Consider the following 15,605-nt stretch of genomic DNA (forward strand, 5'->3'; position numbering starts at 1 on the left):
CAAGGGCAGTCAAGTCTGGAGTGAACCAAGGGCTATATCTGTTCTTAGTTCAAATTTTTTGAAGGGGGCATGCTTATTTAAGATGGTGAGGAAAGAACTTTTTAAGAATAACTAGGCATTCTCTACAGACGGAATGAGGTCAATATCCTTCCAGGATACCCGGTCAGAAAACTTTAAGCACGTCTCTCAATTCAAAAAAATGTATCTATACTTTTCCCCTTGATAACCAGTGCACTTCTGTATGTTGTAAAAGCGTTACATGGTCGCTGTCCATATCATTTCATAATGCAGAACATACACTAGAGTTCAGGAGCCTTGCGGAAAAGTACAGTTTATTAAATATTCTACAGCCGTAATGTCATGAATAAAATATACGTTTATTTATATTGCACATTTCTTACAACAAATGCATTTCAAAGTGTTCCCAGTCATTGGATGGGGTTTTGTCTGTAAAGTGGGGAACATATAACAAATTGGAGGGCATAAAGGCATTGAAAATGGCTACAGAGATGTACGTGCAGGAGTCAGGGCTTTGGGTCACGGTGTCTGGGGTCCTGGGTGCCTCATTGGATGGTCTGATGGGCACCACAGCAGTGGTGGAGGTCAAGTTTCTGTATGATGTAAGGGACCTTACCATTGAAGAGGCAGTAAAGTCAAAGGATTTCTATATCCAGGAGGAGGGAGGGTCTTGCCGCCTTTGTGAGACCATGTTGGAGTCATGCCTGGCCATGCAGTCATGAGTGAACAGGGCGTACAGGAGGGGATGAGCACACATCCCTGAGGAGCCCCAGTGTTAAGGATCAGCGTGGCGGATATGTTGTTACCTACCCTTACCATCTGGGGGCGGCCCGTCAGGAAGTCCAAGATCCATTTGCAGAGGGAGGTGTTTAGTCCCAGTGTCCTTAGCTTAGTGATGAGCTTTGAGGGCACTATGGTGTTGAACGCTGAGCTGTAGTCAATGAATAGCATTCTCACATAGTTGTTCCTTTTGTCCAGGTGTGAAAGTGCAGTGTGGAGTGCAATAGAGATTGCATCATCTGTGGATTTTTTGGGGCGGTATGCAAATTGGAGTGGGTCTAAGGCTTCTGGGATAATGATGTTGTGAGCCATGACCAGCCTTTCAAAGCACTTCATGGCTACAGACATGAGTGCTACGGGTCTGTAGTCATTTAGGCAGGTTACCTTAGTGTTCTTGGGCACAGGGACTATGGTGGTCTGCTTGAAACATGTTGGTATTACCGACGCAGACAGGTCGAGGTTCAAAATGTCAGTGAAGACACTTGCCAGTTGGTCAGCGCATACTCGGAGTACACGTCCTTGTAATCCGTCTGGCCCTGCGGACTTGTGAATGTTGACCTGATTAACTTCTTTGGGCTAGGGGGCAGTATTTTCACATCCCGATAAAAAACGTACCCGATTTAATCTGGTTACGACTCCTGCCCAGTAACTAGAATATGCATATAATTATTGGCTTTGGATAGAAAACACCCTAAAGTTTCTAAAACTGTTTGAATGGTGTCTGTGAGTATAACAGAACTCCTATGGCAGGCAAAAACCTGAGAAGGTTTCATGCAGGAAGTGGCCTGTCTGACAAGGTGTTGTTGTTCTTGCTTCTGTGTATTGAAGAGTCAGGATCTTAGCTGTAACGTGACATTTCCTAGGGCTCCAATAGGCTCTCAGAGCCCGGGAAAAACCTGAACGATGACGAGGCAGCCTCAGGCTGAAACACATTATCGCCTTTTCTAAGTGGCCCATCAGAGGACAATGGAATTAGGCGCGTGCCCGATTCGACCCCGTGCAGTATTTTCCTTCGGCTGTTTAGCTAATTGCAGATTTCCGGTCGGAATATTATCGCTTTTTTACGAGAATAATGGCATAAAAATTGATTTTAAACAGCGGTTGACATGCTTCGAAGTACGGTAATGGAATATTTAGAATTTTTTTGTCACGAAATGCGCCATGCACGCGACCGTTATTTACCATTTCGGATAGTGTCTGGGACACACGAACAAAACGCCACTATTCGGATATAACGATGGATTATTTTGGACCAAACCAACATTTGTTATTGAAGTAGCAGTCCTGGGAGTGCATTCTGACGAAGAACAGGAAAGGTAAGGCCATTTTTGTTATAGTAAATGGGATTTTGGTGAAGGCTAAAATTGCCGGGTGTCTAAATAGCTAGCCCTGTGATGCCGGGCTATCTACTCAGAATATTGCAAAATGTGCTTCATCCGAAAAGCTATTTTAAAATCGAACATATCGAGTGCATAGAGGAGTAATGTATCTATAATTCTTAAAATAATTGTTATGCTTTTTGTGAACTTTTATCGTGAGTAATTTAGTAAATTGTTAGTGAATTCCCCGGAAGTTTGCGGGGGGTATGCTTTTTCTGAACGTCACATGCTAATGTAAAAAGCTGGTTTTTGATATAAATATGAACTTGATTGAACAAAAAATGCATGTTTTGTATAACATAATGTCCTAGGTGTGTCATCTGATGAAGATCATCAAAGGTTAGTGCTGCATTTAGCTGTCTTCTGGGTTTTTGTGACATTATATGCTAGCTTGAAAAATGGGTGTCTGATTATTTCTGGCTGTGTACTCTGCTGACATAATCTAATGTTTTGCTTTCGTTGTAAAGCCTTTTTGAAATCGGACAGTGTGGTTAGATTAACCTGTTAGGGCTAGGGGGCAGCATTGACACGGCTGGATAAAAAACATACCCGATTTAATCTGGTTACCACTCCTACTCAGTAACTAGAATATGCATATACTTATTACATATGGATAGAAAACACCCTAAATTTTCTAAAACTGTTTGAATGGTGTCTGTGAGTATAACAGAACTCAAATGGCAGGTCAAAACCTGAGAGATTCCTTTACAGGAAGTGGCCTGTCTGACCATTTCTGGAACTTCTTTGCCATCTCTATCATTTACTAAGGATCTCTGCTCTAACGTGACACTTCCCACGTCGTCCATAGGCTCTCAGAGCCCGGGAAAAAAGAGAATGTCGTCATTCCAGCCCCAGGCTGAAACACATTATCGCCTTTCTCAAGTGGCCCATCAAGAGACACTAGCTTATGCGCGTGACCCCGACCGCCCCGCCTTTGGGATTTTTTTCCTCTGTTTGCCGAAAAGGAGATTCCCTGTCGGAATATTATCGCTTTTCTACGAGAAAAATGACGTAAAAATTGATTTTAAACAGCGGTTGACATGCTTCGACGTACGGCAATGGAATACTTTGAATTTTATTGTCAGGAATTGCGCCAAGCGCGCGACACTTCTTTACTATTTCGGATAGTGTCTGGAACGCATACGAACAAAACGCCGCTATTCGGATATAACGATGGATTATTTTGGACCAAACCAACATTTGTTATTGAAGTAGACGTCCTGGGTGTGCATTCTGACGAAGACAACAAAAGGTAATGACATTTTTATAATAGTAAATATGATTATGGTGAGTGCTAAACTTGCCGGGTGTCTAAATAGCGAGCCCGTGATGCCTGGGCTATGTACTTAGAATATTGCAAAATGTGCTTTCACCAAAAAGCTATTTTAAAATCGGACATATCGAGTGCATAGAGGAGGTCTGTATCTATAATTCTTAAAATAATTGTTATGCTTTTTGTGAACGTTTATCGTGAGTAATTTAGTAAAATGTTAGCGAATTCCCCGTAAGTTTGCGGGGGGTATGCTAGTTCTGAACGTCACATGCTAATGTAAAAAGCTGGTTTTTGATATAAATATGAACTTGATTGAACAAAACATGCATGTATTGTATAACATAATGTCCTAGGGTTGTCATCTGATGAAGATCATCAAAGGTGAGTGCTGCATTTAGCTGTCTTCTGGGTTTTGGTGACATTATATGCTGGCTTGAAAAATGGGTGTCTGATTATTTCTGGCTTGGTACTCTGCTGACATAATCTAATGTTTTGCTTTCGTTGTAAAGCCTTTTTGAAATCGGACAGTGTGGTTAGATTAACGAGAGTCTTATCTTTAAATGGCTGTAAAATAGTCATATGTTTGAGAAATTGAAGTAATAGGATTTTGAAGATTTTGAAAATCGCGCCACAGGCTGGCAGTGGCTGTTACGTAGGTGGGACGAATTCGTCCCGCCGGTCCCATAGAGGTTAACGAGAGTCTTGTCTTTAAATAGCTGTAAAATAGTCATATGTTTGAGAAATTGAAGTAATAGCATTTCAAAGGTTTTGAAAATCGCACCACAGGATTCAATTGGCTGTTACGTACGTGGGACGAATTCGTCCCGCCGGTCCCATAGAGGTTAAAGGTCTTATTCACATCGGCTGCGGCGAGCGTGATCACACAGTTGTCTGGAACAGCTGGTGCTCTCATGCCTGTTTCAGTGTTACTTGCCTCGAAGTGAGCATAGAAGTAATTTATCTCAACTGGTAGGCTCATGTCTAGAGGTCGACCGATTATGATTTTTCAACTCCGATACCGATTATTGAAGGACTAAAAAAAGCCGATACCGATGAATCTGCCGATTTATTTTATTTTATATATTTTTTTTTTTTTTTTTTTTATATATATATATTTGTAATAATGACAATTACAACAATACTGAATGAATACCTTTTTCATTTTAAATGTATTTAGTCTCAAATAAATAGTGAAACATGTTCAATTTGGTTTAAATAATGCAAAAACAAAGTGTTGGAGAAGAAAGTAAAAGTGCAACATTTGCCATGTAAAAAAGCTAATGTTTAAGTTCCTTGCTCAGAACATGAGAACATATGAAAGCTGGTGGTTCTTTTTAACATGAGTCTTCAATATTCCCAGGTAAGACGTTTTAGGTTGTAGTTATTATAGGAACTATTGGACTATTTCTCTCTATACCATTTGTATTTCATATACCTTTGACTATTGGATGTTCTTATAGGCACTATAGTATTGCCAGCCTAATCTCGGGAGTTGATAGGCTTGAAGTCATAAACAGCGCAATGCTTGAAGCACAGCGATGAGCTGCTGGCAAATGCAGGAAAGTGCTGTTTGAATGAATGCTTACGAGCCTGCTGCTGCCTACCACCACTCAGTCAGACTGCTCTATCAAATATCAAATCATAGACTTAATTATAATATAATAACACACAGAAATACGAGCCTTAGGTCATTAATATGGTCAAATCCGGAAACTATAATTTTGAAAACAAAACGTTTATTCTTTCAGTGAAATACGGAACCGTTCCGTATTTTATCTAACGGGTGGCATCCCTAAGTCTAAATATTGCTGTTACATTGCACAACCTTCAATGTCATAATTATGTACAATTCTGGCAAATTAATTACGGTCTTTGTTAGGAAGAAACGGTCTTCACACAGTTCGCAACAAGCCAGGCAGCCCAAACTGCTGCATGTACCCTGACACTGCTTGCACAGAACGCAAGAGAAGTGACACAATTTCCCTAGTTAAAATAAATTCATGTTAGCAGGCAATATTAACTAAATATGGAGGTTTAAAAATATATACTTGTGTATTGATTTTAAGAAAGGCATTGATGTTTATGGTTAGGTACACATTGGTGCAACGACAGTGCTTTTTTCACGAATGTGCTTGTTAAATCATCACCCGTTTGGCGATGTAGGCTGTGATTCGATGATAAATTCACAGGCACCGCATTGATTATATGCAACGCAGGACAAGCTAGTTAAACTAGTAATATCATCAACCATGTGTAGTTAACTAGTGATTATGTTAAGATTGATTGTTTTTTATAAGATAAGTTTAATGCTAGCTAGCAACTTACCTTGGCCCCTTGCTGCACTCGCGTAACAGGTAGTCAACCTGCCACGCAGTCTCCTCGTGGAGTGCAATGTAATCGGGCCATAATCAGTGTTCAAAAATGCCAATCACCAAATGTTGTGAAAACTTGAAATCAGCCCCAATTAATTGGCCATTCGGTCGACCTCTACTCGTGTCACTGGGCAGCTCTCGACTGTGCTTCCCTTTGTAGTCTGTAATAGTTTGCAAGCCCTGCCACATCAGCCGAGCGGCGGAACCGGTGCAGTATGATTCGATCTTAGTCCTGAATTGATACTTTGACTGTTTGATGGTTCATCGGAGGGCATAGCGGAATTTCTTATAAACTTCTGGGTTAGAGTCCTGCTCTTTGAAAGCTGCAGCTCTACCTTTTAGCTCAGTGCGGATGTTACCTGTAATCCATGGCTTCTGGTTGGGGTATGTACCTATTGTCACTGTGGGTACGACGTCATCAATGCATTTATTGATGAAGCCAGTGACTGATGTGATGTACTCCTTAATGCCATCGGAAGAATCTGGGAACATATTCCAGTCTGTGCTAGGAAAACAGTCCTGTAGCTTAGCATTTGATTCATCTGACCACTTTTTTATTGACTGAGTCACTTGGGCTTCCTGCATTAATTGTAGCTTGTAAGCAGGAATCAGGAGGATAGAATTATGGTCAGATTTGCCAAATGGAAGGTGAGGGAGAGCTTTGTACGTGTCTGTGTGTGGAGTAAAGGTGGTCTAGAGTTTTTTTTCCTTCTGGTTGCACATTTAACATGCTGATAGAAATTTGGTAAAACAGATTTAAGTTTCCCTGCATTAAAGTCCCCGGCCACTAGGAGCGCCACCTCTGGATGAGCATTTTCCTGTTTGCTTATGGTGGTATACAGCTCATTGAGTGCAGTCTTAGTGCCAGCATCGGTCTGTGGTGGTATGTAGACAGCTACGAAAAATATAGATGAAATCTCTCTAGGTAGATAGTGTGGTCTAAAGCTTATCATGAGATACTCTACCTCAGGCGAGCAAAACCTTAAGACTTCCTTAGATATCGTCCACCAGCTGTTGTTTACAAATATGCATTGTCTTACCAGAGGCTGCTGTTCTATCCTACCGATGCAGTGTGTAACCCACCAGCTGTATGTTAATCATGTCGTCGTTCAGCCATGACTCGGTGAAACTGTCACGCCCTGATCTGTTTCACCTGTCCTTGTGAATGTCTCCACCTCCTCCAGCTGTCGCTTATTTTCCCCAGTGTATTTATCCCTGTGGTTCCTGTCTCTTTGTGCCAGTTCGTCTCGTATGTTTCCAAGTCAACCAGCGTTTTTCCCGTCCTCCTGCTTTTTGAATTTTCCTTTTTCTTGTCCTCCCGGTTTTGACCCTTGCCTGTTTCTGGACTTTGTACCCGTCTGCCTGACCATTCTGCCTGCCTTGACCACAAGCCTGTCTGCCACTCTGTACCTCCTGGACTCTGATCTGGTTTTGACCTTTTTGCCTGTCCATGACCATTCTCTTGCCTTCCCCTTTGGCTTAATAAACATTGTAAGACTCCAAACATCTGCCTCCTGTGTCTCTATTTGGGTCTCATCTTGTACCTTGATAGAAACATAAGATATTACAGTTTTTAATGTCCTGTTGGTAGGATATATGTGCATTTAGCTCGTCCAATTTATTTTCCAGCAAATGTGCATTGGCCAGTAGTACGGATGGCAAGGGCATATTAGCCACTTGTCGGCAGATCCTCACAAGGAACCCCAATCTCTTTCCGCGATATATTTTCCATCTCTTTCTCCTGCGAATGACAGGGATAAGGCCTTGTTCGGGTGTCTGGAGTAAATCCCTCTTGTCCGACTCATTAAAGAGAAATTCTTCGTCCAGTTCAAGGTGAGTAATCACTGTTCTGATTTCCAGAAGCTCTTTTCGGTCATAAGAGACGGTAGCAGTAACATTGTTTTAAAAAAAAAAACATTTTTGTAACTTATTTTGAACAAACAAAATAGCACGGTTGGTTAAGAGCCCATGAAACAGCAGCCATCCTCTCCGGCGCTGTTCTGTATCAGATCAGTAGACTGTAGATCAGTAGAAATGGTATGATAACTTGGCACTCCAAATGGAAAAGGTTTTCCAACCGCTGGTGTACAGGAGTGTAACGGCAGAATCTAAGAAGGCCATAAGCAGCCGGAGCAGGTTTTCTGATTAGGCTATATTGATCTCTTTAGTCATTTGTATTTCTTAATTTTTTCACAGTGCTTAAAGCATCAGACAAGCTCAGTAGCCTACATATAGTTGATTTTATTCAAACATAGAGTGCCTATATATGGAAAAGACACGTTTAAAAATGTTGACTAATCGATTGGTCTAAAGAACAGATGTCAGGGACATCCCTAGAAAATACCCTTAAATAAAAGGTGTAATTGTGTGCTGTTGCCTCATATGAAACATGCTGGAGTATAGAGCCAAATTAAAAATATTAGCTTCACTGGCCAAATACATTTACATTACATTACATACATTTAAGTCATTTAGCAGACGCTCTTATCCAGAGCGACTTACAAAATGGTGCATTCACCTTATGATATCCAGTGGAACAACCACTTTACAATAGTGCATCTAAATCTTTTAAGGGGGGGGTTAGAAGGATTACTTTATCCTATCCTAGGTATTCCTTAAAGAGGTGGGGTTTCAGGTGTCTCCGGAAGGTGGTGATTGACTCCGCTGTCCTGGCGTCGTGAGGGAGCTTGTTCCACCATTGGGGTGCCAGAGCAGCGAACAGTTTTGACTGGGCTGAGCGGGAACTGTGCTTCCTCAGAGGTAGGGGGGCCAGCAGGCCAGTGGTGGATGAACGCAGTGCCCTTGTTTGGGTGTAGGGCCTGATCAGAGCCTGAAGGTATGGAGGTGCCGTTCCCTTCACAGCTCCGTAGGCAATCACCATGGTCTTGTAGCGGATGCGAGCTTCAACTGGAAGCCAGTGGAGAGAGCGGAGGAGCGGGGTGACGTGAGAGAACTTGGGAAGGTTGAACACCAGACGGGCTGCGGCGTTCTGGATGAGTTGTAGGGGTTTAATGGCACAGGCAGGGAGTCCAGCCAACAGCGAGTTGCAGTAATCCAGACGGGAGATGACAAGTGCCTGGATTAGGACCTGCGCCGCTTCCTGTGTGAGGCAGGGTCGTACTCTGCGAATGTTGTAGAGCATGAACCTACAGGATCGGGTCACCACCTTGATGTTAGTGGAGAACGACAGGGTGTTGTCCAGGATCACGCCAAGGTTCTTAGCACTCTGGGAGGAGGACACAAGGGAGTTGTCAACCGTGATGGCGAGATCATGGAACGGGCAGTCCTTCCCCGGGAGGAAGAGCAGCTCCGTCTTGCCGAGGTTCAGCTTGAGCTGGTGATCCGTCATCCACACTGATATGTCTGACAGACATGCAGAGATGCGATTCACCGCCTGGTTATCAGAAGGGGGAAAGGAGAAGATTAATTGTGTGTCGTCTGCATAGCAATGATAGGAGAGACCATGTGAGGATATGACAGAGCCAAGTGACTTGGTGTATAGCGAGAATAGGAGAGGGCCTAGAACAGAGCCCTGGGGGACACCAGTGGTGAGAGCGCATGGTGCGGAGACAGATTCTCGCCACGCCACCTGGTAGGAGCGACCTGTCAGGTAGGACGCAATCCAAGCGTGGGCCGCGCCGGAGATGCCCAACTCGGAGAGGGTGGAGAGGAGGATCTGATGGTTCACAGTATCAAAGGCAGCAGATAGGTCTAGAAGGATGAGAGCAGAGGAGAGAGAGTTAGCTTTAGCAGTGCGGAGAGCCTCCGTGACACAGAGAAGAGCAGTCTCAGTTGAATGCCCAGTCTTGAAACCTGACTGATTAGGATCAAGAAGGTCATTCTGAGAGAGATAGCAGGAGAGCTGGCCTAGGACGGCACGTTCAAGAGTTTTGGAGAGAAAAGAAAGAAGGGATACTGGTCTGTAGTTGTTGACATCGGAGGGATCGAGTGTAGGTTTTTTCAGAAGGGGTGCAACTCTCGCTCTCTTGAAGACGGAAGGGACGTAGCCAGCGGTCAATACATATGAGAGGAGTGTATGTGGTTGGGGGATTAATCACAACCAAGAGCAGTAATGTTCATTTTAGTGAGATGCCAGTGTTTTCAGTGACAGGGCATGCTGTGGGACTACAGCTGCATACTATCAGGTTGTGCCACATACCACCCGCCACACTTGGGACAATGCAATCAAACACTGTGCGGATCTAGCTAAATTGTGCCTTTTTTGTTGAGTCCAGCAAAATGGTTAGCTACATGACACAAATGGAACACGGCTGACAAGTAGCTAGTAATTGCAAACTGTGCCAACTTTAAAAATACAATTTTAAGCATTACTCCAGTAGCTAACTACTTACCGATATCTGTTTTCAGGATGAAGTTCCTTGTGCCTTACTCCTCTCCCTCGCGATTTTAGGGGTTTGCATTGTCCACACGCTCCTACTTAAATGAGATTTAACCAAAGAGTCTTATAACTAAACCCATCTGTGGTTTAATGGTGGTTAGCGTATAATTAATGTTGCATTACTGCAACCAACTAGACTGGAGTACAACTCCCTTATACTTTGCTTGAAAAAATAAATAAAAGAATACCCTACCATCTAACCCTACACTCATTAAAAACCCAGCCCCACGGGCACCCCTACAATTAACACATACAAATTCTTAATTTGTAAAATTCATAATATTACCCCGGTGGCGATTTTAGCATGTAAATCTTGGTGTGGAAAACCTTGTAATTTTTGGGGGATGAATGCCAGCAACGGACTTAGGCAATATAACTGCTTCTTCAGCACTTTTGAAATGTACAGCGACAGAATTCAGTATATGGGCCATTCTTACAGTAATCTCCCTGTACACCAAGTAAGAACCGTATGATAAATAAAAGGGGGCATATTAGCAGACAATGAAAGCTCTTACAATATTCGATGGTGACATTTCTCTAAAACAGGCTATAGGCTGCATGTGCAGTCAGAACCATAGGCTAAATTATGAGGGGAAAAGGGACCAAATTATTAGGGATGAGGCACAAGGGCTACAAACAGCTTACTACACAACATACACTTAGTATTACTTTCTTAGCTACAGTATACATATCTCCCTGGCATTGTACATCATTTATGCAGCAGCATACAAGACATATTTGGACTCACCTTGTTGTGCTGTGCTCACTTGAACAGTTAGGTGGAACTTTGTGGGCACATTTTGTCATCAAACTTTGTTATCAAAGTCTGTCATTATCTGGATTTATGGTGCTTTCAAGACAACTGGGAACTCAAAAAACAAAACAAGGTTGAATCATGACCTACATGTACATGCACTCTACCTACATGTACATATTACCACTGTTACGAATCCCTTTTGGCCCGGCAGTCTAGGGGGGATGGGTACGAGACCCGTAACATAAATCATGCAAATTAGAATAGTGACAAGTAACAGTGAGAACTAAAAAAAACCACAGACAACTGAAATCTACTGTCAAACTCTAAAGGTTTATTGCTAAACACACGGTAATGGGATGTGAGAAAAGGGGCTGAGCTGGACCCAAGCAAAGAAACAATAATCCAAAACACCCCTAAACTAGACGAGCCTACTTCAAGAACAGCTAGCTAACTAACCAGAAATACAGTGGGTGGTCCGCCCAGTTCTAACTAGGGTACTTAGACAAAGTATTCCTACGGGTAATGTATGCCCATGGGTGACTTGTCTTGGTACCCCCTTTTCCCACCAAACAGTCAAACAACACTCACAGGATAACCGGACAAATGTGACATGTAGATGCAAAACAAAAGAGATCAATACAGCGATATAGAGCTAGGGACACAGCGAGATTGGACACAGAGCACGATAATGAGCTACAGAGAGATTGATCTGGGGAGAAAACAACTGACTGGGTTTTTAAACCAAGGGAAAGGGGATGTGATTGGTTGAGGGAAAAGGGACAGGTTTCTTCTGATTGGGGACTGATTGATGACTGATTGGAGTGATGATTGTCACCTGTGAGGAGGAGAAGGAGAGAAAAGAAATACACATACAGGATACACACACAGGATACCTGTATCCGTAACACTCCCACCCTTAAAAGAGCAACCCCAGGGGGGATTGCGACCAAAAGTATGTACAAAGGGTACCCATAATATCAATAAACAAAGGCAACCTTTCAAAACATACAAAAAAAATCATTATTACACACAAGACATTTTACATTTACATTTTAGTCATTTAGCAGACGCTCTTACCCATAGTGACTTACAGTAGTGAATACATTTCATACATTTTTTTTTTCTTCTCTCCGTACTGCCCCCCCGTGGGAAACAAACCCACAACCCCTGGTGTTGCAAACACCATGCTCTACCAACTGAGCCACAGGGAAGACAAAGCATCTGCGAACACATTATCAGAACCCTTTTTGTGGCAGATCTCCAAATTATAATTCTGCACAATAAGAGCCCAACGCATAAGGCGCTGGTTCTGGTTGTACATACGGTGGGGTTATGGTCCGTATATACAATCACAGGTAGGGCACTAGACCCAATATACACTTCAAAATATTGCAGAGCTAACAACAACACTAGAGCTTCTTGCTCGATGGTGGCATAGTTTGTCTGACATTGGTTACATTTTCTGGAAAAATAACACACAGGATGATCCACAGGATGATCCACTCTTATCCTGTTGCAGTAGAACAGCACCAGCACCTCTGGCACTAGCATCTACCTCAAGTTTAAATGGTTGTTCAAAATCCGGAGCAGCAAGTACAGGGGTATTACATAAGAGTGCTTTAGCAGTCTCAAAAGCTACCTTACAATCTGGGGACCACACAAACGATCTAGCCGGACTGAGCAAATCGGTCAATGGAGCAACTACCGCAGAGAAGTTTTTACAGAAGCTACGGTAGTAGCCAACCATCCCCAAAAAGCGGCGTAGCTCTCGTCTGGTGGTAGCTGCAGGGAATGCAGTGATAGCCAAGACCTTATCATCAACAGGGCGCACCTGTCCATGGCCGACCTCTTTGCCGAGATAGTTAACAGTAGCCTTCCCAAACTCGCACTTTGCCAAGTTCAGGGTTAGAGAAGCAGCTGCCAAACGTTCACATACAACCCTTAGAGAGCTAACATGATCTGTCCACTCCAGATGAATAAATCACTAGATCAGGAGAGAAAATAAATACACATACAGGATACACACACAGGATACCTGTATCCGTAACAACCACAGTTACCTTGTCTTACCGGTGCCCCCGCACATTGAATCTGTACCGGTACCCCCTGTATTTAGTCTCGCTATTGCTATTGTTATTTTACTGCTCCTGTTTAATTATTTGTTACTTTTATTTTTTTAATTTTTTTGATTATCTATTTTTTACTTAAGTAGTTAACTTCTATGGGCAAGCGTCCCACCCTAGTCAACAGCCAGTGGAATCGCGTGGCGCGAAATACAAATACCTAAAAAATGCTATAACTTCAATTTCTCAAACATATGACTATTTTACACCATTTTAAAGACAAGACTCTCGTTAAACTAACCACATTGTCCGATTTCAAAAAGGCTTTACAGCGAAAGCAAAACATTCGATTATGTGAGGAAAGTACCCTGCCAAAAATAATCACACAGCCATTTTCAAAGCAAGCATATATGTCACAAAAACCAAAACCACAGCTAAATGCAGCACTAACCTTTGATGATCTTCATCAGAGGACACTCCTAGGACATTATGTTATACAATACATGCATGTTTTGTTCAATCAAGTTCATATTTATATCAAAAACCAGCTTTTTACATTAGCATGTGATGTTCAGAACTAGCATACCCACCGAAAACTTCCGGTGAATTTACTAAATTACTCATGATAAACGTTCACAAAATACATAACAATTATTTAAAGAATTATAGATACAGAACTCCTTTATGCAATCACGGTGTCAGATTTTAAAATAGTTTTTCGGCGAAAGCACATTTTGCAATATTCTGAGTACATAGCTCGGCCATCACGGCTAGCTATTTTGACACCCACCAAGTTTGGGACTCACTAAACTCAGAATTACTATTAGAAAAATTGGATTACCTTTGTTGTTCTTCGTCAGAATGCACTCCCAGGACTTTTACTTCAACGACAAATGTTGTTTTGGTTCCAAATAATCCATAGTTATATTCAAATAGCTCTGTTTTGTTAGTGCGTTCAGGTCAGTATCCGAAGGGTGAGCGAGCGCATTTCGTGACAAAAAATGTCAAAATATTCCATTACCGTACTTCGAAGCATGTCAAACGCTGTTTAAAATCAATTTTATGCTATTTTTCTCTTAAAATAGCGATAATATTCCAACCGGGCAACGTTGTATTCATTCAAAGGCTGAAAGAAAAAAATGGAGTAGTCTCGTGAACCCGCATCTCAGTCTCACTGTCCCCAGGCTGACCACTCACAAACTCTGCTGCTGTTCTTTGCCCATAGACAGCAGACACCCCATTCCACTTTCTGGCGGCTTTAGAGAGCCAATGGGAGCCTTAGAAAGTGTCACGTTACAGCATAGATCCTGTATTTTCGATAAAGATGCAATGGAATCTTCTCAGGTTTTGGCCTGTCATATGAGTTCTGTTATACTCACAGACACCATTCAAACAGTTTTAGAAACTTTAGAGTGTTTTCTATCCAAATCTACTAATTATATGCATATTTTCGTTTCTGGGCAAGAGTAGTAAGCAGTTTAAATCGGGTACGTTTTTTTTCCGGCCGTGCAAATACTGCCCCCTAGCCCCAACAGGTTTTAAGAAGAAAACGTGTTAAATCATTGTTGGTTAAGGGCTTGTAAGTACGTGTTTCACTGTAAGGTCTACACCTGTTGAATTTGGCGCAAGTGAAAAAAAAATTGATTTGACGTCAGTGATCTTCAGGTCGGAGCTCTAGAAAGAGGCCCGAGTTCCCGACTTGGATGACCGTTGACTTGGACCACACACCCACTCCATTGAATAGCAGGCTAGTGATTGCTTTGCAATGCTTGCAGTTAGCCACTGATTCCTTCCAAACCACTCATTGTTGAATTTGCGATTTCCAACTTTTTGTGTAATGTTTATGTCCAACGGCCGATACGTTTTTATCTATAATTTCTCTTCATAATTTAGATTTAAAGGGTTTTTCCAGTAGATTGTCGACTTGATTCATGATTACTGTTATTGCCAGTAGATTTTCGACTTGATTCATGATGACTGTTAGCTTGCTAGCTAATATTTTGAAAGTATGATGTTGACATGATCAGTCCAAACAAAGCTACGCAGATGTAACGTGATTTTACATCATTTTACTGTATCTGTGGCCAAAGACCTTGAGCCTTCTTGAATGGGCACTTCTAATGTAACTCTATGGCAGCACCCAAGGGGCTTGAATTTTCGAGTTACCCCGGTAAATTTTGAGGTGACGAAGTGTCCCCATGAGTGACAAAACACTGAACCAATCACAGCGCAACTAGAGAACATTACCAACCCCTAAGCTCTGTATTTTCCGCTGGCTGCCCCACCACCACAGAAAGCCCTGAGCTAGGCTGAAACCTGCATTTTGGAGCTGCCTTACTCAAGAAAGCAAAAAATACATTATGTTTGTATGGGGTTTCATTAACTCAATAATATATATTTTTTTACATTCTTTGCAAACTGATATGTGACGCGTATAAATGCCAAAATAACATGCAAAACAGGTTGCGTTTGCATTACACACGTTATTCTAAACTCCCTTCAGTAAAAGTATGGTATAAGGAATTTGCAGACAAGCTGTCATGTTTAATTTAAGTGACGATTAT

This window comes from Salmo salar, chromosome ssa12, assembly GCF_905237065.1.
Source record: "Salmo salar chromosome ssa12, Ssal_v3.1, whole genome shotgun sequence".
Lineage (NCBI taxonomy): Eukaryota > Metazoa > Chordata > Actinopteri > Salmoniformes > Salmonidae > Salmo > Salmo salar.